The following is a 14,403-nucleotide window of genomic DNA, read 5'->3' as shown; positions in this document are numbered from 1 at the left end:
AGACACAAGTAAGACATTTACTGAAGCAAGAATAAGGGGAAAGAACATTACCTGTGTGAAATAAGAAAATGAGAGAGTGCACCTGAGTAAAAGTGGATAGCAAGGATTATCAAAGAGAGAGGAAACAGATAAGAAGGAAGGAGGTCTGTAAAGTCTGGGGCAGCAGGCCCCATTGGGGGGCTAAGTGGCAGGAGTATAAATAAATATGCCCATAGTTGAGAAGAGCCATAGCCTTGAAATAAGAAGGGGCTCACCAAGTAGCTCCAAATGTAAGAGATGTACTGGAGTTCTTATGGCACTTAGGACCCACATGGAAGTATGGTAGGAATCCTCATACCTCTCTATCTCTAGTTAAAAACATTCTAACTCCCAGACTGGCAAAATCTCTAGCTCTGTTTGAGATTCAGACCAAAAAGCTTGTACATCATTCTCCCATCCCAATACTGTCATTTATGATTTATTAAATGCCTAACAGCAGATGAAGGGAAGTGGATATCCTAGAAGTGAGAGATGAGCGGAAACATAGATCCTGGTTACTGAATGAAGAAACTGGGGGAACAAGCACAATGGAAGGTCCACTGGTTGATGCACACAGTAAAATGTAGTGGAACACTCAGCTTGTCACTCACCAGAAAGAAGACATCTAGGACTTTCTGTAAAGATTAGTTCTCACAGAGAGTAGAGGCCTTCAGGGCTTCTTCAAACCCTTAGAGAAAATCATGACCACATATGATCATAACCCCACTTCGGGCATTCTGTACAAACGCTCTCAAGGATGAGCAGCCTAGCCCTGTTCTCTTGATGCCTATGCACATCTCAACCATGCCCCTGGCTGACATGGAATTGGCTTCAATCTGATGGAGGCCTATGTACATCTAGATCCCTCCACAGGAAATGAGCTCAGGTCAACCAGGGTTCAGACTGTCACTGAATCAGCTTCTAGGGAGCAGCACCAGCTTGCTCATTCTCTAGAGCAGTTGTGGATGGCATGGTGGGATGGCAGTGATCCATTCTGATAACTGAGATGCTGCTGCTGACTTGGGGGGAAAGGGGGAGCGATGAGGTGCAAGCGCACCAGCAGAACCAATCTCACCCTCCTGGTGGTGTGCTTGCACCAGGCTGACCTCTTTGTCATCTTGTCCCTCTACCTCTCCTTCCTGGTAAGCAGCAACGGAGCCTGCTGGAGCACACCTGGGAAAGCATTTTAGAGGCATTAGGTCTCTCAACAAACAGTGACATGTGAGGGAGGATGGTGCAGAAAGGGATGTCCTCTCTGGGATGGCACTGCTGCTTTCCAAGACAGGGAGGGCTATCTGTTGCCGAAAAAATTCATGCACTAATTCTACGCGTGGTCTTTAAATATTTAGAATTTTTTCTATTGGTTCAAAATCAAACACCTCTCCCTATCCCACTTTTGGACCAAGCACTACATATGGACATATGAGCCTCATATGTGACAATTGAACTATAAAAACGAATGGTAAGAAATCATTCATACACACATACACACAGTATCTTGTTAGTGTTACATAGTGTTATGTTTTAACATTTTTATAATCTTGTGATTGTAATTTGTTTCAACTGCTTCAATATTGTAGTTTAAGCTGTTGTGAAAGGCGGTTTTATAAAAGGCATTTTATAATGAGTTTTATAAAACACTTTTCTCCTTCCTTTAGTTTTGGAAATAAAACACAGTGGTACCTCGGGTTACAGACGCTTCAGGTTACAGACGCTTCAGGTTACAGACTCCACTAACCCAAAAAATAAGAACTTTGCTTCAAGATGAGAACAGAAATTGTGTGGCGGCAGCAGGAGGTCTCATTAGCTAAAGTGGTACCTCAGGTTAAGAACAGTTTCAGGTTAAGAACGAACCTCCAGAACGAATTAAGTTCTTAACCCGAGGTACCACTGTATAGAAAACACAGAGAGAAACCTTGAAATGGTTTTACACTACATCTCCCTCTTCTTGAGTCTGATGAAAAAGGCATTTAGGCCAAAATTTGCAAGTACCCATTAATGACGTATTTGAATTCTTTCGATGAATGTAAGATTTCAAGACACACACCAATGAAAGGTTAATGTATGCAGCACATAACAGAAGACTTCCGTGCAATCTAAGCTATATTCTAATGACTATTGCAAAGCAGAATAAATCACAGGAAAAATTATTGTTCACGTCTTTATTATAATTAAAATGATTAGTTAATACAATAAACAAGCAACTGACAGCTTGACAATTTTATGACCCGAAAACAGATTGAAATAGAGGCTTCTTTGCTCAGATGGATGGATGGATAGATAGACAGATGCACGTTTCCTGGGTTCTATCATACACAAACATGACTGTGAAGTGGAAGGCAAAGTTGGCCTATGCAAGGAAATGGTGGAATCAGGGAAGCAGAAATGGACTGAATTCCCAATGGCCCCCCTTGAGTCTGTGGCTCCCCTTATGTGGACAAAATGAATGGGATGCAAAATGGCAGAGTTGATAAGGGACACAACCTGATGCTGGTGGGGACACCAGTTAGTTTGGAGTCTCTAAGTGACCCTTTTATTCTCCCATAGAAGGAAATGGATGCATAATTTATGGGGGATTCCCTGGCTGATGTTCTGACCCATCTGCATCAGGTACTCATGGGGGAAAGGCAGGCCAGTGGCTGCAATATCACTGATAGCTCCAACAATGGCCAGAGGTGAAGTTTCATCTTCCAGTTTACATTTCCCAAGCTCCACCCCATTGCCCTTGACATTATTTCATTTCATTTCATTTTATTTTAACCACTTGCCTGGTGCATTGCCTGCACCATTTAGCACCTGTGAGAGTCCCAGATTCTGGGCCACCAGACTCAGAGTCTGAGGTTTCCAGACCGTCTGTCTCAAGTTCTGTTGACTCTGAATCACTAGCATCAGGAACCCAGTCCAGTTCCCAAGCTAGTGGTACAGCAGCCCTGAACTCAGCTGGCTCCTCCTCCTCCTCCTCTTTTCTGAGCTTGAAGCCAGGGTGATGACAGCCTCCACAGAGAAGACTGCAATTGGGAGTAAGAAATTCTCTATGGTGGGCACATTGCAAATAAAAACAGTAGAAATCAACCATATAAAAATTTAGGGGGGGGGAGTATAATCTTACAGATAACAACACAATCAAATTATAAGATAACTTCTATTATGTAATAGGAAACATGAGAATATAAGGATTGCTATTAATTCCTGGATCAAACTAATGATCAGTTGAAGCCAGCATTCACTCAGCCCCTCCAAAGTGGCCAACCAGAGATTGTATCACTGAGACTGCAAGAGATATCCATTAGCTAAGATTGATCCTTGGCACCAGGTTCAAGGGCTGGTTCAACCAGGAGCCTGTGAATCAAAGTTCAGGTGACAGGGGGGAAAACAGCAGATGACAAACAGTGGCTACTATCTCCAGTGGTCACCACTCACTCATAGAAGCTCCTTTCTGACCCTCTCTTCTTCTTCTTCTTCTTCTTCTTCTTCTTCTTCTTCTTCTTCTTCTTCTTCTTCTTCTTCTTCTTCTTCTTCTTCCCTATACCCAGAGGTCTCAGGTATAGCCCTCCTCATCAAGCAGCCATTTTCTTCATAGCTCCACAAGGCTGCTTCTTGGGAAACAACAATGATGTTTACTTTGTTTGGTTTCCCCTGTTGTGCTGAGCTGAAGTTAAGCAGATATGAAGATGGAGCACTTTGGCTAAAGGTATGGCAGAGAGCGAGAGAGTAAGAATCCAACTTGAAAGATGGCTGCAGGAAGATGGAGTTGAAGGGGCCTGTTTGAAGGTGAAGAGGAAGGGATCAGCTTGAGATAAGAGTTTGTCCCAAGCAAGATAAACTTTTCCTTGGTTTCTGCGTTTACAAGTGACCCACACTGGGAGGAACAGCATCCCATAGTTGGCAAAGCCCTGTGTGACTGACAGTGAGTGATAAAGGGAGTGACAAAGGGATATTTAAAGGCATGTAAATATTCCACATATCTGGGCAGACTTGTCTAAGCAAAAATGTGCTTAGCAGGTGCTGAAAAGAGCACAGTGAAGACGCCTACTTGAGGTCAATTCCAAAGTGTACACTAAAAGATTGATTTCTTTCAAATGGTCTATCGTTTTGGAAACTCCATAATGCACGTATTTTGGGGTCTGCTAAGAACATATAGAGGGCTGGGGCTGGTAGGTGAGATGGTATGAGTGGTTTTATAGCATGCGAGAAAGTTCTGAAGGCAACGGGATGTAAATTGAACAAGTGCCATCATTTCAGACAATTATTTAAAACCGAAACAATCTCCCATGTTACCATCCCTGCTTCATCCCTGATTACAAAACTGCTTTTTTTGTTAAGTTTGGGATTTGAAGGAGCCTTTGTATAATGGAGTTCTTTGAGCCAAATTGCTTTAGAATCTGGGGCTGCCGGCGCCTTAATACTTTCTGCCACTAGAGGACTCTCGTAGACACCAGTCTAAAGAAGGAAACTTTATTGCTCATAGTTCATTAAGAGTACTAGCAGGCGGGGTGGAAGCTTTATCGCATCCTAGAGCAGTTATCTAGCTAGTTATGGAACGGAAGACAGCTCTTTGGCATTTATTGGTGCCCTGTGACACCTAAATTATCATAAGGTCAGCACATTGGTTGAACCTCAGCAGCACTTAAGCACTTTTCGTCTCATTTGTGGCCACCCAGGCTAAGCAATTTGAAAAGATAAAAAAAACACATAATCAAAATAACAGCAAAATGGTCAAGTGAAGGTAAAATGATAATGCAATGCACCATATTTTGTTTTTTAAAAAGTATTTTTATTTTTAAGAAAAGAAAAGCTGCGAAGAAAGGCCAAGCCTGGTTTAATAAGATGCTTCACTACTGTATCAGGATCTGACAGCAGATTACTCCAAGCAGCCAGCATGCTATGCAACTCCGTGAAAAAGTCAATAGAAACCTGTTGACATGACGGTGCCATATCTGTAGGAAACAGCAAGCAACGGCAAGAGCATAAGATTTGCAATGATCTAACTGCCTGCCCTTTTAAAAAAACAAAACAAAAAACCCTGTTCCTAGCAGGACTAGACAGCCTGATGATTAAAGTGCCACCAGAGACTTATCTGTGTTGCTGTTAGCCCCAGTGGAGCTGTGCTGGTGTCGGTTCAGCACAGGGGCATTTTAAGGAAAGATACAAACTCAGACAAAACCTGAGGTTTCAAGAAGCTGTTCTCTACAAGAGGTGTGTTTTCAGCCTGGAAATTTGCACAGGAACACAAGCGGCAGCTTCTCGTTTGGCCTTGCTGGCTAAGACTGATGGGAGTTGTAGTTCAAAACATCAGGGGGGGACATCTGGAGGGCTTCTCATTCCTGGGAGAGGGCCAGTGATCCAGTGTCACTGCTCCCAACTGCAGGGCAGAGAAAGCGCAAGCATGCAGGGAAATAAGAGAAGACGGGGAGATCACATTCCTCTGAGTCAAGGGACAACAGCTGTTCATACAAAAGGGAGAAATCTGGAGATGGAAAACTGGATTCAGTGTCTTCCCAAGGCAGTAGCAACTGAGCACAAATGAGCATACCCAGGGACACGAAGCTTTCACAGGGAACATAATTCATGCTACATCAAAGCAGCGATTACCACAGCTTCCTGGCTGTCTATTTCTGTTTATTTATGGCACATTACACATATTTAATGCTATTCTCACGCAGCATTTCAGCTGCCACCATTCACCATTTGGGTGGCACCCAAAAGGGGGGCGGGGAGCCAGGAGGAATAACAAAACAAAAACAGAACCCAGCAAATGACTGAGCTGCACAGTGCGCTGCCCTTTCTCTGAATGAGGCTAACCCTATCCGTTTTGGGCAGCAGCCTTTTGTGGTCCACACCACTTCCTCTCCTCCCCCCCCCCCCACTGCTTTTGTTTTTCCACCGTGAGGAGCATTACCCAGCTGATCTCCAGTTGAACTTTTAAATTTACGCAGCTCAATTGAATCGGTTATATCATTTTGTTTGCTCTTAGCTATAAACTGCTCAGGGATTTTCAAGAGTACTGACTCCAGTGTGTCAAAGCCATTGTCTCTTGAACCATGTTTCAACCCAGGGCAGATTTCATGCTACGGTGTGCTATGTCCTGTCATTGGGCATTTCCATATTCATGGTTAAACACCTTTTGTGTTTTTGAATGGGGACATGTAGAATGGTATTAAAGGCACCAGGAAGCTTTATAGAGACACATCCACACCATATATTTAAAGCACTCTTATACCACTTTATCACAGAGAACACTGGGAACTATAGTTTGTTAAGGGTGCAGGGAACTGTAGGTCTGTGAGGTCAGCATCCTTAATGAATGACAGCTCCCACCATTGTTTAGGGAAAGCCAGGAATGTTAAAGTGGTGCGAGAGCAATGCTATTTTTTTTCTAGAAAAATAGGTGCCAGGACTCACCATGAACTTCTTCCTTGTTCTCTTATAATGGCAATGGCAGCCATATGAGAAGTCCCAGAAATGAGCTCCAGTGAGTTCCAGCTGTGGGGGGGGGGAGACCCCTGAGTGCTTTAAATGTATGATGTGGATGGTTTCAAAGTTACTGAGACAATATAACCCAATTGATCTCAAAGACGAGTAACAGGCTGGTGCCCATTGGGACTGGTAGGACAGAAGGCAAGAGGTGAACAATAGGTACTGTAGAGACAGAGTCAATGGCAGACTGAATCAACTAAGTCTAGTTTTAATTCCATCCTCTCATCTTCCGCCCTACAAGGGCAACTCTGAGATGAAGGGGAAGGAGAAGATACAGTGGTGCAGGTAGGTAAGTGGGGACCGGCTGAGGGCAGACTGAGGTTGATGGTGCAGTGTCCCATCAGACGTGGATGTAGGGCAGCATGACTGGTTTCACCACACTTTAACTTTATGATGGTGGCAGAAAGAAAAAATAAAGTAGACACAGTGCTCTAAGAGGCATGCAAATCAGCCCCTCCTAAGTTATCAGGTGAATCATTTGATGAGTGGAGAGCAGGCAAAAATCCTTGCTTCCTCAACTGAGAACGGAAGGATTTGTGTAGCTCAGTGTGAGTGAGTCTCTCCCCCCCACCGTGTGTGTGTGTGTGTGTGTGTGTGTGTGTGTGAGAGAGAGAGAGAGAGAGAGAGAGAGAGAGAGAGAGAGAGAGAGAGAGAGAGAGATTGTGGTGTGCTCTTCCAGGATCAATGTTGGCTCGTTTCAATGTTGTGCTGATGCCAAAAAGCTCTAGCCACCCCCAGTTTACACAAATGTTAACTCAGTTAGCATTGGGCCTAGTTGTGAGAGCTTAAGGAACCTACACACTCCTTGAGCACTTGTGTGGCTGTCAATGACATGAGCCAACCCGAATCCATCAACTGGGCCCCTTGGAAATGAATCTCTTCCTCCCCCAGCTCCGTGGTGGTCTGCTTCCTTCTCATAAGCTGACAAGATATTTGTTATGAAGCAGTGGTACCTAACTCCCGTTGAATGCGGAAGATTTATTTCCCCTTGCTATCAGTCTCCTCCAAGTCTGACTAGTCATTACCATTATTCTCATTGTGCAATCCAAGTCATTTTGTTTATGCCACAGGAAAAATATATAATCTCTTTAAGTGCACCGACAGTATCAACATAAAACAAATAATACCAAACAAGAAAAGTGACAGAGAACAGGCAGAGGTTACAGAAGCTATTGTACTATCAGAGCCTGCTGTGAGTAGTACATGGAGCTCTGCTAAGAGCCTCCTGCTGTAACATGCTGAGGAGTGACATTTTCCCAGCAACTCATTCTGGCTTCTTGAATATTCTAATCATCTTTAGAAGACCATCATTGCAGTGGCTCCGTTTTATTCTCACAGATTCAGCTCTACCCAATAATGTTGCTGAGTGCCCCCAGAATCTTGAGAGGGACATTTCCCGACAGCATGCATGGACCTGCAATAACATCTCAGATCATTCAACAAACCCAACACAGCGATACAAACTCAACGCCGAAGCTCAACACTGTGTAAGTGAGAACATCTCTGCCTCTCACACACAGTGAGGGAAGAACTGTGGTTCAGTGGTTCAGTGCTCTGCATACAAAAGGTCTCTGGTTCATATCCCAACAACTGGAAAATAGTCCTGCCTGAAACCATGACAGTTTAATGTAGATCAGTTGAGCAGTTGCCTTCAACCTTTGCAGACCCAGGGCCCAGTTTTAGCCAAAGCACACATGTGGGGAATCTACTTTTTCATTTTTAAACATGTGTTTGTATGGTCGTAGTGCTAGTGATGTGACCTACCTTGTCAATAATGGATCGTGACCCACCTGGTGAAGTCCATTGGTGTAGATGATACTGAGATAGATGGACCAGCTGACAGCTGTATGTAGAGACATTCTTGGCGGCTGCTCCATTGCTATAGAGCAGGCATTCCCAAACTCGGCCCTCCAGATGTTTTGGGACTACAACTCCCATCATCCCTAGCTAACAGGATGAGTGGTCAGGGATGATGGGAACTGTAGTCCCAAAACAGATGGAGGGCCAAGTTTGGGGGTGCCTGCTATAAAGTGTCTTTGGGGTTATCACAAGAAGTATCAGGTTCTTTACCAGTATACTGCAGCGAGCAGTAAACAAAGGTTAGTATGACTTGTATATTATAGTGGATTTTTGAACTTTTGAAGATCAGGGTTCTAAAGTATACTGTGAAGCCTACATGAACAGAAAGGGCTCCCCACTACAGATGTTATTCCTCCAACTTGTGGAGGGTTATGGGAAGTCAAATATCAACCCCACTCTTTTTGATCCCATGAGGGATTTCAAACATTGGAATCTGTAAAGTGTTTTTGTAAAGCCAGACGACCTTCAGCTCCTTCTCCTTCATAGCCCTCAAACTCTTGACAGATTGTAAAAAGAAAAAGAAAAAAGCACGACAATATTGATCTCCTGTGATGTTCTTTGTTTCACCACATATGAGTGACTTCTCTGAGAGTACAAACTGTTGTGTGTCCTTGATGGACAATATCCATTTATAGAGCTAAAAGATGCTTCTCAAGCACATTTCAAAGGATGTACGGGATGATGTCTTGAGGAAAGAACCACCTTGCTTTACAATGCGGTATTGAAATGGACAAGAAATTGCCCGGTCTTGAAATATTTTATCCTTTTCCTTTGTTCAGACTGTGGATCAGGACTCATCGGGGGGAGCAGCACAGGTGGAGGAGAGAAAATGACCATTCCATTCAAATGGCAATCATCAATAAAATACCCAAAGCCTTTCATATGGATACTGCCACTAAGAAATAGGTTTTTTTTTAAAAAAAGATCTAAACTAACCGGTAATTCTTGTGCATGCATACTTGTGGTGGCATCGCGTGCCATACTGAATTGCCCCCTGGGAATTGTAGTTGGCAATTACACTGTGGGCATCCAACTACACTCCCACTTTCAAAACAAACCTACTCTGGAACAATAAGACATTTTGGATCTAGAAAGAGGATGGCAACTGCAGAAAACATTTGCAAGAAAAAAATCAAGTGAATTGATTGAAATAGAGAAGATGCTCACCCAATAAAGGCTGCTTGGTCGGCTGGTGTGACCATGTAATTCATACCAATCAACAAGATGAGAGTAAGAATTTGACTCGGAAGAACGGCTGCACAAAGCTAATGGCACACACACAGAAACCTTCTTTTACATTCTGAGCCAGGGAAGAATTTTTTGAGGGAAATGTAGCATAGCCGTGCATCAGAAGCTGGAATTTATTAATTTTATATATATATATATATATATATATATATATAGAGAGAGAGAGAGAGAGAGAGAGAGAGAGAGAGAGAGAGAGAAACACACACCTCCACAAAAACAGAAAAGGAAGCATATAAACAACAGTGATCCAACCGTTTGGAAGAGTGACATATAAATTTACTAAATAAATTAATACCATTAGAGCACAGACTTGCAAAGTGGCAAACCTACTTTTCCATCAAATGCTGCTCAAAGGGAGATGAATTCATGTTCCAAGCCAGCACAGTTAGGGACTTTAGCAACTTCGGTGATCACTAACCTCAGCAATCCTTACAGCAACCCTGTAAACTGGGTCATTGTTCCCATATTGCAAGGGTGGGGAATCTTTTATGGCTGCCAGGCCAGATCTTTGTCTCCCCATCCTTGTCGGTCCACATTTGACATGTGCCACCCGCCTGTCATTCACCTGACATCACTGGCATATTGCATATGGGCAGCTTGGCCTGAGAGGTGGTGCCTTGTGTTGGCTGCCCACTGCTTTGTTCACAACAGGGGTGCGATCTGAACCAGAGACCTTCTGCGTCAGGGTTGGGTTTCATTAGCTGTTGTGCTGCACTAGTTCTCCTAGACTTCATTTGTTTAGGTTCTTGTAGAAAAGGAAATCGATTGTGTTTTTGAATTAGAAGCTGATGGTTAATAGTGATAAAACAGGCCTGCCGACTGCAGTTTGTTCTCTGACCCAAAGCAAGAGATGCAGTTGCTGCTTCCCAACCATGTTAGTAGCAGTGTGATTTAGGGTTGCTCCTCTCTCAAGGGGAAAAGAAAATAGGCCACTGTTCATTTGCATATGTTTATTCATTAGCAGGTATGCAAATCCAAAATGTCCCTTTGGTCTGCCATTGACATTGGCCTTACCAAAAGAATAATAACAAACCCAGCCTAAAAAATGAAGGAAATGAGGACAATTCAAATGGTTTGAAACAGTCACAGATGTGGGAGATTTTCTTACATGTTTGCCACCATTAAAGTCATTTGTGTTTTGCTTTCGAAGTGGGTCTGTAACTCAGAAGACAAAGATAGATCCACTAGCTTGGATGGCTATTTTTTATAAAAAGATTCTTCCAGGACAACAATGCACATCCACACAACTAGGAACTCATAAGTCACTAACTCTCAGCAGCTAGAAACATCATAGCTTATCGCTGGAAAGACCTATCAGGAGTGAATATGGACCACTGGAACCATAATGTATGGGAAGCTGCCCTATTAGAAAAGTTAACTGACAAACAAACTAGAACAGGGGCAAGCAAAGGAGGACACCTTCACCCCGGTGTGCTGCTTTATCACACATACAGCACAACAAAACAATGACCTATTCCCCCACCCCCACACCACAGCCTATGGATCGATATGGCGAATCTGACCCAACAACACCACACACACAAACAAACAAACAAACAAACAACCACACTGCAATCAACCAAATGCAACCAACTAAGTTCTGGACTCTCTAATCTCTCACACCGCCAACAAAAACAAACAAACAAACAAACAAACAAATAAATAAATTAAGGACCAACTCACATGACAGTGACACAAAACACTGTGCAAGAGAATGAAAGATCATCAGGGTAAGCCCTGAGCATTTCCCTCTCTCTTTCCCACCAACCGCATAATGTCTACGACAAGTGCCACATACCAAATGTAAATAAACTGTCAAAAAGACTCTACAAATTGAAAGTGAAGGCATTATATGTACTTTTTTTGTACAGAAAATATTTAATAGATTTTTTTTATAAAAAAAAAGATTAGAAAATTCATTATGGATCTGTCTATGTATAATTATTGCCCATGAACTTCCATCTACAGAGCAGTATACCTCTGAAGACCAGAAACTGGAGAGAACCAACTTGGGAGGGTTATCACATACCCTCCAACGTTTCTCTGATGAAGATAGGGACGGCCTAAGGAAAAGCGGGACATTCTGGGATCAAATCAGAAACTGGGATGGTTTCTGAAAATCTGGGACTGTCCCTGGAAAATAGAGACACTTGGAGGGTCTGTTACAACATTTGCACCCACAAGATGGACCTTATTCTTTTCCAACAAGGCAACAAGCTGTAAAGCAGGTATGGGGAAGCCATGGAGGGCGACGGGTTCTCAGCTGTAGAGAAAAGAACCAATGACCAGTAAAAAGCCCACGAAAATAGCATCTTAAAAAACAAACAAATCCTCCTATCCATGTGTGTGTGTGTGTGTGTGTGTGACTTTATGATTGTGGAACCACACTGGCAGCAACACTTTTTTTTCCCTACAAGGCCCAGCTCTCCCCACAAGACACAATTAAGTCAACAGGAGTTAATCACATCCTGCAGGAATGGAATCTGCCATGTAGTTTTGCTTTTGTACATGAGAGAATAACCCAATCACCTTCACAGTTCATTTGTGGTTGCTCTTGTTTATTGTAGTCCTGGAGGCAAATTGTCCTCTCAATTACACCAGTACAAATTCAGAGCAAATCCACTGACTACTCCTTTCCTCACAGAAGGCTTGCGCACTTCCAATGTTTGTCATGGGCTAAAGAGGCTGATTCTGTGTCTTTTAAAAGAGCTCCAGAGTGGCACTCATCACAGGTTGTTTAGAACTCTAAAATCTATAACTGGCATGATCATGCCACTTCTATAGCCTCCCACTATACCTATTTATTAGGTGCATTACTTATTTTTCACTACGTTCTTAGATTGTAATGTGCACCAGATTTGCACATTTGGCTTGCAGAATACAGTTTTTCATGTTCTAAAATTGATCTTTGCTAGTACTAGAAGTCACAGTATTCTGGAGGCAGACCCTCTCTCAGATGGCTTTCAAATGCCAATTTTCTGGCTCATAGTAAGGGATTGAACTGCTCAGGACTTATTGCCATCTACTGCTTTATAGTTTTGCGCCTGTGTGTTATGGCTTTTTTTAGTTAGTGTTTTAATTATGGTTTTAATGTTACTGTATTCTGCTCCTGGTAATAGTAGTAGTAGTAGTAGTAGTAATATAGTAAAAGAAATGCACATTAAAATGCTAATGAATCTTCATGAGACTATTTTAAAAATAATAATCCACAAGCTGATTGTGGAAGTGTGGTAAACTGAACCTATTAAAAAAACCTCTGAGATTATTATTATTATTATTATTATTATTATTATAAAAAGAGAAACTGAAATTGACAGATTCATCCATCTCTAGTCAGAAGGGACCTCGTAGGCCATCTAGTCTAACCCCCTGATCAGTGCAGAATCTAAAGTAATAGTAATAACAATTTACTATTTATATCCTGCCCATATGATGTAAACAGCAGCTACAGGATCCCATCTAGCCCTTACTTAAAGACCTCCAGTGAAGGAAAGTTCCCTCCACCCTTCCCAAGGCAGTGTGTTGTGCTGTCTTACACCCCTTTCCCATCATTAGGAAGTTTCCCCCTAATATTTAGTCAAAATCTGTGTCTTGCCCAACCACAAATTAAGCCTTCTCCATTTTCTGCATGGGAGTTCTTCACAGTTCCTCTTTCCCTGATATATGGGATGTGAAATAAGTGCATGGCACAGCCATCTGCAGCATATGGGATCTGGCAGTTGATTTTACACTGTATTAGGAGTTGCCAAGATGCCATTCCCCCCCGCTCTCAGCTGTAAAACCAGAGAGTACAGTGATGCTCTTGCAAAGATCATGGCCATCCTACTGCTACATTCCCTGCGTAGTTGAGTCTGTTTATTCTCTACACCCCCAAATGGGCCCTGTGGCAATAATCTGACTTCTGCACCTCATCAGCGCAAGCTCAATTAACATCCATGCAATTACTTTGCAAGGCAGTGAAATTGTTGTGCAGTCTTTGGGCTAGACCTGAAAAATAACCATGCTATTTTGAGGGTGCTGGAAATAGTCCTCAAGGAGAGCTTAGATGTGGTCTCCTAAACCTATTTCACCTGAATACAATACTAAGTACATACAGGTCCACATTAAGCCCCCTCTCCTTTCCAGAATATTCAAATGTAGCATCCTTTGAGGAAGGACCATGTGGCTTTCATACCCCTCACAGCTCCTGTGGGCACTAATTATATTTAATGTAGTGGGAAGTCAGTCTTTTTAGTGTGCTGGCACTTCACAAGCATTTTCCCCAATCTAGGAATTTCATAATTGATTTCCTAATGCTAATACTCAGAACAGATGGCTAGAGTCTCTTCTCATGATCCATCCATAGCATACAGATAATGTGTTGATCTTGAAACAGGATCACACCTACTATCCCAACTCACTATCCCCACATACAGCACTTTTTCAACTTATGCTGAATGCAGTGGAGGACTTTGGGGTCTCAAATATCAGTGGTGCCCTGTGTGGTGCCAAATTTGGCACCCCCTGCCTATTGCCTTCCGTTCTATCTCATAGCTGTGGCACGCCCTATGGCGCCCCTGAGGCTCTGTGCCCAGTGAGAATGAACTAGTCATGCTCCCCTAAATCTGCCACTGTTTGTCAGGCTGCTGCCAGCGACTCCTGGCCGATTGCCCAGGAATGTACAAAGACAAGGAAATGTTTCTTACCGTCTTCTATTTATTCAGTATTTACAGAGAGAGGCTATAGAACCCAGTCTCTTGGATAATGGCATTGTCCCGAGTGAATCTCTCTCCCCCCCCCCGTCTCTCCCACTTCCTCATT

This window comes from Lacerta agilis, chromosome 3 (assembly GCF_009819535.1).
Source record: "Lacerta agilis isolate rLacAgi1 chromosome 3, rLacAgi1.pri, whole genome shotgun sequence".
NCBI classification, from domain to species: Eukaryota; Metazoa; Chordata; class Lepidosauria; order Squamata; family Lacertidae; genus Lacerta; species Lacerta agilis.
The sequence above is the reverse complement of the archived record's forward strand: the minus strand, read 5'-3'. Positions refer to the sequence as shown.